Source organism: Phyllobates terribilis, unplaced genomic scaffold, assembly GCF_046119375.1.
Source record: "Phyllobates terribilis strain yellow unplaced genomic scaffold, ASM4611937v1 Scaffold_5__5_contigs__length_657084704, whole genome shotgun sequence".
NCBI classification, from domain to species: Eukaryota; Metazoa; Chordata; class Amphibia; order Anura; family Dendrobatidae; genus Phyllobates; species Phyllobates terribilis.
Genome location: NW_027362765.1, coordinates 115,430,279 through 115,442,396, shown reverse-complemented (window position 1 = coordinate 115,442,396; position 12,118 = coordinate 115,430,279).

The window sequence follows — 12,118 nt, the reverse complement described above, 5'->3', positions numbered from 1 at the left end:
TGAGCTAGTACAGCCATGAGTCTTCTTGGGAATGATGCAACAAGTTTTCCACACCTGGATTTGGGGATCCTCTGCCATTCTTCCTTGCAGATCCTCTCCAGTTCCATCAGGTTGGATGGTGAACGTTGGTGGACAGCCATTTTCAGGTCTCTCCAGAGATGCTCAATTGGGTTTAGGTCAGGGCTCTGGCTGGGCCAGTGAAGAATACTCACAGAGTTGTTCTGAAGCCACTCCTTTGTTATTTTAACTGTGTGCTTAGGGTCATTGTCTTGTTGTAAGGTGAACCTTCGGCCAAGTCAGAGGTCCAGAGCCCTCTGGAAGAGGTTTTCATCCAGGATATCTCTTTACTTGGCCGCATTCATGTTTCCTTCAATTGCAACAAGTCGTCCTGTCCCTGCAGCTGAAAAACACCTCCACAGCATGATGCTGCCAGCTACCACCATGTTTCACTGTTGGGATTATATTGGGCAGGTGATGAGCAGTGCCTGGTTTTCTCCACACATACCACTTAGAATTATCACCAAAAAGTTCTATCTTCGTCTCATCAGTCCAGAGGATCTTCTCATAGTCTGGGAGTTCCCATGTGTTTTTGAGCAAACTCTATGCGGGCTTTCATATGTCTTGCACTGAGGAGAGGCTTCCGTCGGGCCACTCTGCCATAAAGGCCCGACTGGTGGAGGGCTGCAGTGATAGTTGACTTTGTGGAACTTTCTCCCATCTCCCTACTGCATCTCTGGAGCTCAGCCACAGTGATCTTGGGGTTCTTCTTTACCTCTCTCACCAAGGCTCTTCTCCCATGATTGCTCAGTTTGGCTGGATGGCCAGGTCTAGGACGACTTCTGGTGGTCCCAAACTTCTTCCTTTTAAGGATTATAGAGGCCACTGTGCTCTTAGGAACCTTGAGTAATGCAGAAATTCGTTTGTAACCTTGGCCAGATCTGTGCCTTGCCACAATTCTGTCTCTGAGCTCCTTGGGCAGTTCCTTTGAGCTCATGATTCTCATTTGGTCTGACATGCACTGTGAGCTGTGAGGTCTTATATAGACAGGTGTGTGCCTTTCCAAATCAAGTCCTATCAGTTTAATTAAACACAGCTGGACTCCAATAAAGGAGTAGAACCATCTCAAGGAGGATCACAAGGAAATGGACAGCATGTGACTTAAATATGAGTGTCTGAGCAAAGGGTCTGAATACTTATGACCATGTGATATTTCAGTTTTTTTTTTTTAATAAATTTGCAAAAATTTCTACATTTCTGTTTTTTTCAGTCAAGATGGGGAGCAGAGTGTACTTTAATGAGAAAAAAATGAACTTTTCAGAATTTCCCAAATGGCTGCAATCAAACAAATAGTGAAAAATGTAAAGGGGTCTGAATACTTTCCATACCCACTGTATGATTCAACTGTATTTCTAGGAACATCCAATGCCTTTGTTTGGATCTTTTAGTATATTTTTCTTTTTTTTTGCATATGGCAATGATCTCTTCTCTTAATTACTTGGACCACTCTCTTCACATCCTAAGGATATTAGTGAACTGGAGGCCATTGCCCATGAGGCATGGGCTAAGATTCCTCTGTATCCGTGCTAGGAGCCGATGTCTGTAAAAGTGGTATTTTGTGATGAATTTGGGGCAACCACTTCTTATATTAGTTATGTTCAGATATTTAGATTGTTCTTGTTTCATTGGGCAACAGCAGAAACTTTGTAAGTTTTACCAATAAATCGAATTTGCATTGGGGGGTGAATAATTTTGATTGCATCTGTATATATTGAGGATTTTTCCATTTCTTTTTTCTCTTACCATGCTGTCTACAATTATGAATATTGATGCCATGTTTGTTGCAGTACCATCATGTACACTTTAGTCCCTATGATCCAAGGTCCCCGACGGTTTTTCCCAGCCTCATGCCTCTAGACTAACAGGTATCTCCTTATGTGTGTATAGGGAGAGACCTGTCAATCTCAGGGTGCAGTAAAGGGAGAAGTTTCTGGGGATCGGTCTTGGAGAAGTCATCCTGGTTGGCTTCTCAGGGTATATCTTTTTTCAATGCTCTAGAGTTTCAGAGTTTTAAACATACACGACTGTAAAAATGCTGCCAGTATATGATTCATGCAGCTCTTGGTTTGGGCAGCATGAATTAGATGACCATGTATGCCTTTTTTGTCATACTGATGTAATATTTTTTTTAGAACCTAAAATAAAAACATAGGGTTCGATTGATCATTGCATTTGCGCCTAGTTTTTGTCTAGTTTTGTGTGGTTTTGCTTGCACCCAATCCATTAATCTATCTGCGCCTTTTTTTAAGTCTATTTTTTGTGTGCTCGACTGTTTTCTTTTTTTTATTGTTTTCCCTTTTGTGGCCGTAGTTTAGTGATTATTGATGTTTTTACTTGATTCATCAATTTTGACTTTTTAAAAAGTAACAAAATCTGGCACAACTCCAATACACCCCCCCCCGGTGTATTTTTGAGTACTTCAGTAATTTGGCGCAATATTTGCTCCATTTTATGTAACGTGCGACTTTTGAAGCCAAAAGGTTGTAAAAACTGTTAAAGACACAAAAAGAGATCATTTATTTTTACTTTGCACCAAGTTCATGAACTGTGTGATATTTGGCACCAAAAATGGCAACTACAACCATAAGGACAAAAAAGGAAAGTGACTTACAAAAACACGCAAATGATGAATCGAGGCCATAATCTCGTAGGAACACTGCAGTAAGTGAATAAATAGTGATACATGTAAAAAACATAGGTTACTTAGTTAGCATTTTTATCAAAAACACATCCCACTGTGACCATCTTTTTAGAAATAGCAAATAGAAGGGTCCCTATTTCTCTGGAGACAACCCGGGACCTGAGAAAGGTCTATCTCTTGTTTATGCCTATTAGAGTTTGCATGTAGCATGACCTAATATGACCTTATAGGTTCCTGTGCATGTATCTATAATTCTATTCCCATGTTGGTATGAATTAGAAAAAATCTAATAAAAAATGTCCAAAACAATACATATAAACCCCCACATAACATTTTCTTCTGAAACCATAAACCTATACTTTGAATATATACACTTTGTTCAGGTCACTGATGAGTAGAGTAAAAAAAAATGAGACATTCAAGAAATTAAAAAAAAAATAATTAAATACGATTATTAGCATTCGTAATACTAGCAAATACATATCCAAAATGTTAGATATATTACATAACCTGAGTGTCCTTTCCCCCCTCGATATGTCATCTACAAGTACAGCAATTATTTCAAGATGTAGATATCAACCTGTATGAAAGGCGTAGAATTTTATGGTCACTGGTCCCCATGGGGGGGCGCATGTTCCCGACTTGATCCCCTTGTTCTTTCATTCAAACCTGTGAAATGAGTCTGGACTTCCCCCTGTAAGCTGCACAGGAGGAGATGAGACCTATTGAGAATGACAATGAAGAAAGGCCAAAGGAATGTAATTAAGAGTGAGACATCATGACCACTACCCCCCGATGGGTCATAGGGTGACTATGTGTCTCCTTCCCCAGGACGCGGCCATTACGTCTGGGGTCCCTTCTGGAAACTGGAAAAACTGGCTTTCACTTAACAGTAAAATGAATATATATATAATGGGCACAGTCACTGCTAATGGAAATGATGTCACCATGAGGACATTAACAAGTCCTTTGATGTGATACACATTGTCCATCAATGACTCATTAGGCTAACTGATTAGATGAAGAAGGAATTTTATTAGAAGCATCAACATTAAGCGAATGGCTGGCCTTGACAGATCCATTAAGTCCTCAATGAGTGCACTTGACTACAACATATGAAGAAATGGCCACCAGTTACTATAGTCTATAGATGAAAGTTGGCATGAACAGGCTGACCATCTTATGTGTTTGGGGGACTCCTACACTCTCTTGACTGAGGATGTTGAGGGAGAGAAGAATCAATCAGGTGTAATTTTAATGCCTGATCATTTTTATTTTCAGTAAAGATAAGCTGCTGCCAGAGGCTTTCTCCACTTTCCCCGTTGAAAACACAAACACTCGACAGAGTTGGGAAAGCTGGCTGCCTGTCGAACGTTCATAAGACAGCTATGTCATGTGTGTGGCCAGCCTATCTTTCTGCCTGGTCTATGGTGCTACAATTTGACTGAAAAGCTGTGTACACACAATTGAATTTGTGGCAGAATTTTAAGGCAGGTCCTCGCTTTTCTGCTCCATATCTGCAGTTGAACGGCCATGGATCCCTCAGTGGATTTGTCTCATTCAATTCAGAAGTGTGAGTGTACCCTATGGACTTCTCATTCTCATTTTATTACTACTGGGCCCCAATAGATTTGTTGTATTTTGTGGGGAAACATGGCAGCAAGTGTTCAATTTCCTTGTAGTCCCACCATTAGGGAAATGAAGTAGTACATAGCGCCCATCGAACTCAATAAGCTATCATTATAATATACATGATATGTAATAATATATGAGCAAGGTGATTCCTCTAGAGAGAGAGAGATGCTCTTTGAAATTGCTCTCTCTATTGAGTAATTGAATGAGGTGCTACATAAGGGACTCCCCTTCATTAGGTAAAATTACCGCAAAAGGGTATTTGAAAATGGATTCTCTGAAAATTTAGCGTTTTATGACCTAAGATCAGATCTTGATTGCAATAGGACTACAACCAAGATGCAGATATATGAGACGCCATATGTAAAATTAAAGTAGGGGATTGACCCTTCTAGAGCATCAGGAGTCAGGACCCAGAACTATACAAATGTGTTAGTTCAAGTGAAGGAAAATGCACTGAGAGCTCCACTTGTTTAAAAAGTTTGTGTCCTCTATGGAGAGGGGGAACCCTTTGGAGGTTAACTTCATCAAAGTGAAAATTGTCCACAGCCCTTTGGATCATACAATCAGCTTCAGCAGGCACCGTAACATGCGCTCTATATTCAAAAAATAAATACTCTCTTTTTGGACAGTATAATGTTCATTATTGCTGCCTATATTCCTGACATAGCGCTAGTTTGGCTGACCGTTATTTCTCAATGTTCCCCTCTATACAGTGCTGGCCAAAAGTATTGGCACCCCTGGAATTCTGTCAGATAATATTCAGTTTCTTCCTGAAAATGATTGCAATCACAAATTCTTTGGTATTATTATCTTCATTTAATTTGTCTTCAATGAAAAAACACAAAAATAATTGTCCTAAAGCCAAATTGGATACAATTCCACACCAAACCTAAAAAAAGGGGTGGACAAAAGTATTGGCACTGTTTGAAAAATCATGTGATGCTTCTCTAATTCGTGTAATTAACAGCACCTGTAACTTACCTGTGGCACCTAACAGGTGTTGGCAATAACTAAATCACACTTGCAGCCAGTTAACATGGATTAAAGTTGACTCAACCTCTGTCCTGTGTCCTTGTGTGTCCCACACTGAGCATGGAGAAAAGAAAGAAGACCAAAGAACTGTCTGAGGACTTGAGAAACCAAATTGTGAGGAAGCATGAGCAATCTCAAGGCTACAAGTCCATCTCCAAAGACCTGAATGTTCCTGTGTCTTCTGTGCGCAGTGTCATCAAGAAGTTTAAAGCCCATGGCACTGTGGCTAACCCCCCTAGATGTGGATGGAAAAGAAAAATTGACAAGAGATTTCAACGCAAGATTGTGCGGATGGTGGATAAAGGACCTCGACTAACATCCAAACAAGTTCAAGCTGCCCTGCAGTCCGAGGGTACAACAGTGTCAACCCGTACAATCCGTCGGCGTCTGAATGAAAAGGGACCGTATGGTAGGATACCCAGGAAGACCCCACTTCTTACCCCGAGACATAAAAAAGCCAGGCTGGAGTTTGCCAAAACATACCTGAGAAAGCCTAAAACGTTTTGGAAGAATGTTCTCTGGTCAGATGAGACAAAAGTAGAGCTTTTTGGGAAAAAGCATCAACATAGAGTGTACAGGAAAAAAAAAGAGGCATTCAAAGAAAAGAACACGGTCCCTACAGTCAAACATGGCGGAGGTTCCCTGATGTTTTGGGGTTGCTTTGTTGCCTCTGGCACTGGACTGCTTGACCGTGTACATGGCATTATTAAGTCTGAAGACTACCAACAAATTTTGCAGCATAATGTAGGGCCCAGTGTGAGAAAGCTAGGTCTCCCTCAGAGGTCATGGGTCTTCCAGCAGGACAATGACCCAAAACACACTTCCAAAAGCACTATAAAATGGTTTTAGAGAAAGCACTAGAGACTTCTAAGGTGGCCAGCAATGAGTCCAGACCCGAATCCCATAGAACACCTGTGGAAAGATCACAAAATGGCAGTTTGGAGAAGGCACCCTTCAAATATCAGGGACCTGGAGCAGTTTGCCAAAGAACAATGGTCTACAATTCCAGCAGAGCATTGTAAGAAACTCATTGATGGTTACCGGAAGCGGTTGTTCGCAATTATTTTGGCTAAAGGTTGTGCAACCAAGTATTAGGCTGAGGGTGCCAATACTTTTGTCCGGCCCTTTTTTAGAGTTTTGTGTGAAATGATCAATGATTTGATTTTTGCTTCATTCTCTTTTGTGTTTTTTCCTTGCAAGCAAATTAAATGAAGATAATAATACCAAAGAATTTGTGATTGCAATCATTTTCAGAAAGAAACTGAGTATTATCTGACAGAATTGCAGGGGTGCCAATACTTTTGGCCAGCACTGTACATAGATGCTTAGTTCGGCTGAGGGGGCATGCTGCATTTTCAACAATATGTGCACAGAAATCCACTGCCAGATACCACCAGTGACTGTTTATTTTGAGAAGAAACAAAAGGATATGCTCTACCCTTCAACATCATCTTTAATGGAGAGTTCCTCGTTAGATGGTCAGCTGGTTTTACCAAAATTTCCAAGCTCTAATGACTTTAATCTAATGTGTATAGAGGCTACAAGGCACACCCCAAAAAGGCCTACAGTTCAATATGTGAGGAGTCTTATGGCGCAGTCAGACGGCCGTATAAATCAAACCGAGATCGGACTGGCTGGCGGCTCTCCCGACCCGCATGTATTTCTATGCAGCTGTCACACTCTGGTCAGGAGAGCCACCAGCCAGTCTGAGCATTACAGTCCACTCTCAGTCCGATTTATAAGGCCGTCTGAATGCGCCCTTAGAATGTATGATATCTTTCACACAAAAACATTTGAATTCAACTGAAAAAAAATGATCATCTTTTTACTCCTTGCTGATGAGAACTGGAGAAGTGGGGAAGCATTACATTAAAACTTTTGCTCACACTAAACTTTGCTTCTCTGTGTGAAAATCAACAAAGGCAACAAGAAAAAAAAGGAAACAGAAATTAAAAGAATGAACCAATAGTAAATAGATTTATTAGAAAAATTTGAGGATTTGGGAAAATAAAAACAGTAAAAAAAAAAAAAGTACAACCAAAAAAAGGTCTGAATGACAACTGTGAGCCCTACATTTTTTGGGGGGTCATTGCATAAAATAATTGCCTCCAGTAGAACATTCATCAGCCTCTATTTTCTAACTTTTTAGAACTACTCTGCTGATCAAAAAATAAATAGAGAAAAATCTAAAATGTTTTTGAAACTTTAAAGCTACCATAAAATAAATAGTAAAGATGTAAAACATGTCAACCACGCTGAATAGGCTTGTGTTCTCACAAGGGTTTATGGTGTCCTTTCTCCATATCAAGGTCACATACGTCACGTGTGAATTTAAATACAATGGGGATTTAACCGGCTATTTAAAGGACTCCCAATTTGCATACCTCATTAAAAAGCAAAGGGTATGTAAAATACTCCTGTCCAGATTGGTAAAAACTCCTCTTTTCAAATAAAATAATACATGTGGATTATTTAACAGATGAGTTGCCTGGCAGCAAAGTTTTGGATTTATTTTTTTTTTACTTTGGTAAAAAAACAAAACAATGAAACGCGCTTTACAAAATGTCACCCAAAAATCCTTTCATTTCTACCTAATTTATTTTGATGTGCTATTCGAATGCAAATAAAAGAGGCTTTAAAATGCTTTATTCTTTCCAAGCCAATTATTTTCTACTCATTAGTTCGGGAGCTTCGATAAACTGCATTGAAATGGAGAATGCAAATTTTCTAATTACAAGATATTTTGAAACCTTGTGTAAAGCTTTCACTATATTATAGTTATATCTTACATGTTAAATAACTGGATTGTCATATCATGTGTTGTCCTGTAGAATTACTGCACTACAACAGCTTTACTCATTAGATACAATTTATGTCTGATAGAGAGAACATCAGAGCCTAAAACCTATATTTTTGGATTTTTTGAAGTTGCTCAAGTTTAAGTGAACTATTGGGTCTTGATACTGCATCGTTGAATCATTAGGAACTTTCCAAGGAACTCATGAGTAATTAAGGACTGTACTCTGTACTACTGGGACACCACTAAAATATTATACATATACTGGTCCCCAAAAAATAGATTTTGCAGATATGTAGATATATATGAGATAGACAGATAGATAGATAGATATAGTCATGTCCGAAAGTGTAGGTGTGGCGCCCCTGAGGGTTCGACCGCCACAGGGATGCTGCACTTCTTTAATGGAGTGTAGTGTTCCTCCTCTGAGGTAAGAACAGTGTGATAATCGGGACCCTTCCTTTGCATCCAACACCACATTTCTCCACCAGAGGGAGCTGGTATGCACTAGGTGCTGCTCCCCTGGTTACAGGGAGACTGGGGAACCAAGAGTAAGGAGAACCAGTTAGTGGGTGAGGGTGGAGGACTTACAAGTTAGTTACACTTTAAATTTCATATTTAATAAAAAGCCATCTTGGTTCTTGGTCCTAGTTAGTCAGGTCTTTTGTGCTGTCAAATACTGTGTGTAACTGTGATCTCCCACCCTGAGCGTGGATCCTGTGCGGACCTGCAGGGGAGGGAGACACGGCCCTCGTACCCTGGCCTTGGGACGAGGGGCAGGTTGCAGACGGGGAATGTCTCAACCCGGCCAATGACCAAGACCAAGAAGGCCCGGAGCTCAAGAGTGTGGCTCCACAGCAAATGGATCCCAGGCAGGATGCAGACGCCACAGGTGGCGTAGTCGTAAATCAGCCACTCAACCCGGACGAGCCCACACCATCCTTTTAATGTGACGGCCCTGAGCACGGGTCGTGTCCGGGCCATGGCTGCACCCCAACTCTCCACCACAGGACCCGACTCCGAGTCCCCCATCTCCCAGGGTAAACAAAAGGGCTTTTTCGAGTAAGAGGCGTCACATAGGCACCCTTGAAGTTGTTCCAGAAAATTATGTATTTCTCCCAGAAAATTATTGCAGTTACACATGTTTTTGTTATACACATGCTTATTTCATTTGTGTATATTGGAACAACACAAAAAAAAAAGAAAAAAAGGCAAAGTGGACATAATTTCACACAAACCACCAAAATGGGCCGAACAAAATTGTTGGCACTTTTCCAAAATTATGGGTAAACAACTATGTTTCAAGCATGTGATGCTCGTTGAAACTCACCTGTGGCAAGTAACAGGTGTGGGCAATACGGAAATCACAACTGAAACCAGATAAAAAGGGGAGAAGTTGACTCAATCTTTGCATTGTGTGTCTGTGGTGCCACACTAAGCATTGAGAACAGAAAGAGGAGAAGAGAACTGTCTGAGAACAATATCAACACTCTCAAGGTTACAAGTCCATCTCCAGAGATCTTGATGTTCCTTTGTCCACGGTGTGCAACATAATCAAGAACTTTACAACTCATGGCACTGTAGCTAATCTCCCTGGACATGGACGACAGAAAAAAATTGATGAAAAGTTGCAATGAATTAAATGAAATGCTATGGCAGGAGACCTAGGAGGACCCCACTGCTGCACAAAGACATAAAAAAGCTAGATTGCAGTTTGTGAAAATGTACATGAGTAAGCCAAAATCTTTTTGGGAAAACATCTTGTGGACAGATGAGACCAAGATAGAGATTTTTGGTAAGGCACATCACATGTTTACCGAAAATGGAATGAGGTCTACAAAGCAAAGAATATAGTACCTACAGTCAAATATGGTGAAGGTTCAAATATATTTTGGGATTGTTTAACTGCCTCTGGCACTGACTGCCTTGACTGTGTGCAAGGCATCATGAAATCGGAAGATTACCAAAGGATTTTGGTTCGCAGTGTAGTGTCCAGTGTCAGAAATCTGGGTTTGCGTCCTAGGTTGTGGGTCTTCCAGCAGGAAAATGACCCCAAACATACTTTAAGAAGCACCCAGAAATGGATGGAAACAAAGTGCTGGAGAGTTCTGAAGTGGCCAGCAATGAGTCCGGATCTAAATCTCATTGAACACCCGTGGAGAGATCTTACAATTGCTGTTGGGAGAAGGCGACTTACAAATATGAGAGTCCTGGAGCAGTTTGCAAAAGAAGATTGGTCCAGAATTCCAGTTGAGAGGTGTAAGAAGCTGTTGATGGTTATAGGAAGCGATTGATTGCAGTTATTTATTCCAAAGGGTGTGCAACCAAATATTAAGTTGCGGGTGCCAAGAATCTTGTCCGGCCTTTTTTGGGGGGTTTTGGGGGTTTTGTGTGAAATGATGTGCAATTTGCCTTTTTTTCTCAGTCTTTTTGTGTTGTTCCAATACACACAAAGGAAATATGCATGTAAACAAGTGTAATTGCAATAATTTTCTGGGAGAAATACTTCATTTTCTGGAACAATTTCAAGGGTGCCAACACTTTTGCCCATGACTGTATATGAGATGGATAGATAGATAGAAATGAGATAGACGATAGATGAATGGTAAAAAAATGTTTTATTTGGCCATTGTATGTAGTATCAGAGTCTCCGAGAGTAATCAGATAACTTTCTGTGGCCCCTATGAGAGCAGTCTAGAATAAACCTTAGGACTGCTGAGTATAAGGGGTCTGAGAAGATTTATGACATACTCAGAGTTTGCATGTGAAGGATCTTGTGCAGGTGAGGAGAGGGGAGGGGGTATATTTTTACAGATAATGACTTTCGCCCTCGGGTGTTACATTGACAGGTTTCTTGATTCATTAGAAGCACATAGAACAAATGACTAAAAATACAGGTAACATTTCAATGTCACAGCCCGAGGAGGAATCAGCTGTGGTGCAATAAGTTACTTGAGAAATATGGTGTGCACAGTATAGACGGCGTAGAATAAAAGTCATGTCTGCATATATTCAATTTTCCAAATGAGCCTTATTTATCCAGTAGATTGGGGAAAAGGGGTGTAACTCTAGAAACTTTTACCCCCAGAAGCAGTTTCTTTGCCAGAGAACACTGCACTTACATTAGAAGATTCATCAAAACGTGATAATTCAATTTTGACGCAGAACTTCAGTTCCATATATAGATGTAGAGTTACATGATCACTTTCTGGCTAACTGCAACCACCACAAGGGGGAGCTCAGGAGCTTGCTGCATACATGAAACCCAACAATAGCACAGAATGAGGTAAACTTCTGTGTGCCCTTTAGTGGTGGCTGTAGGTAGATAGAATTTTATCTATACAGGGGATCTGAATGATCACAGATACTGCCCCATACAACACATGACAGTATGGTAAGATGGAATGGAGTGTCCTGTGGGACATATAATCAATTGCAAAAATACATTTCTTGGTCTAAATATCAAAAGAAAGAATTTTTAATTTTTTTTGCACAAATAGAGAATAAAAAAAAATCTGTTTAGAATGAAATCTTAGTTTTTGCAAAAAATTGGCCAAAATTGAGTTGTGTGAGACTGGCCAGGGTAAACAGTGACATGTAGAGCAAACTACAAATATAATAAATATAAGACAACATAATTACACTAAGAAAAAAAATATTACAAATATTTAATGCAATAGTAAAAATGTAATAAAAATGTATTATTAGATATACTAACCACGTATAATATATTTCAATTTTTTTTCTATAATTTTTTTTGTGTTAAAATGAAAACAAAAATAAATAATTCCAATTTAAAAAGAAAATTTTAATGTTTTTACAGTCACGGAATAATTTTTCTTTCTAAATTCATACGTAAAAAAAAAACTTCATCTCTGTAAAAGTTAACAGCCAGCAGCTAACAAGCTGAGCGGCTCTGATCACAGTGACCCCCCTCCGGCCGACAAACTTCAGAC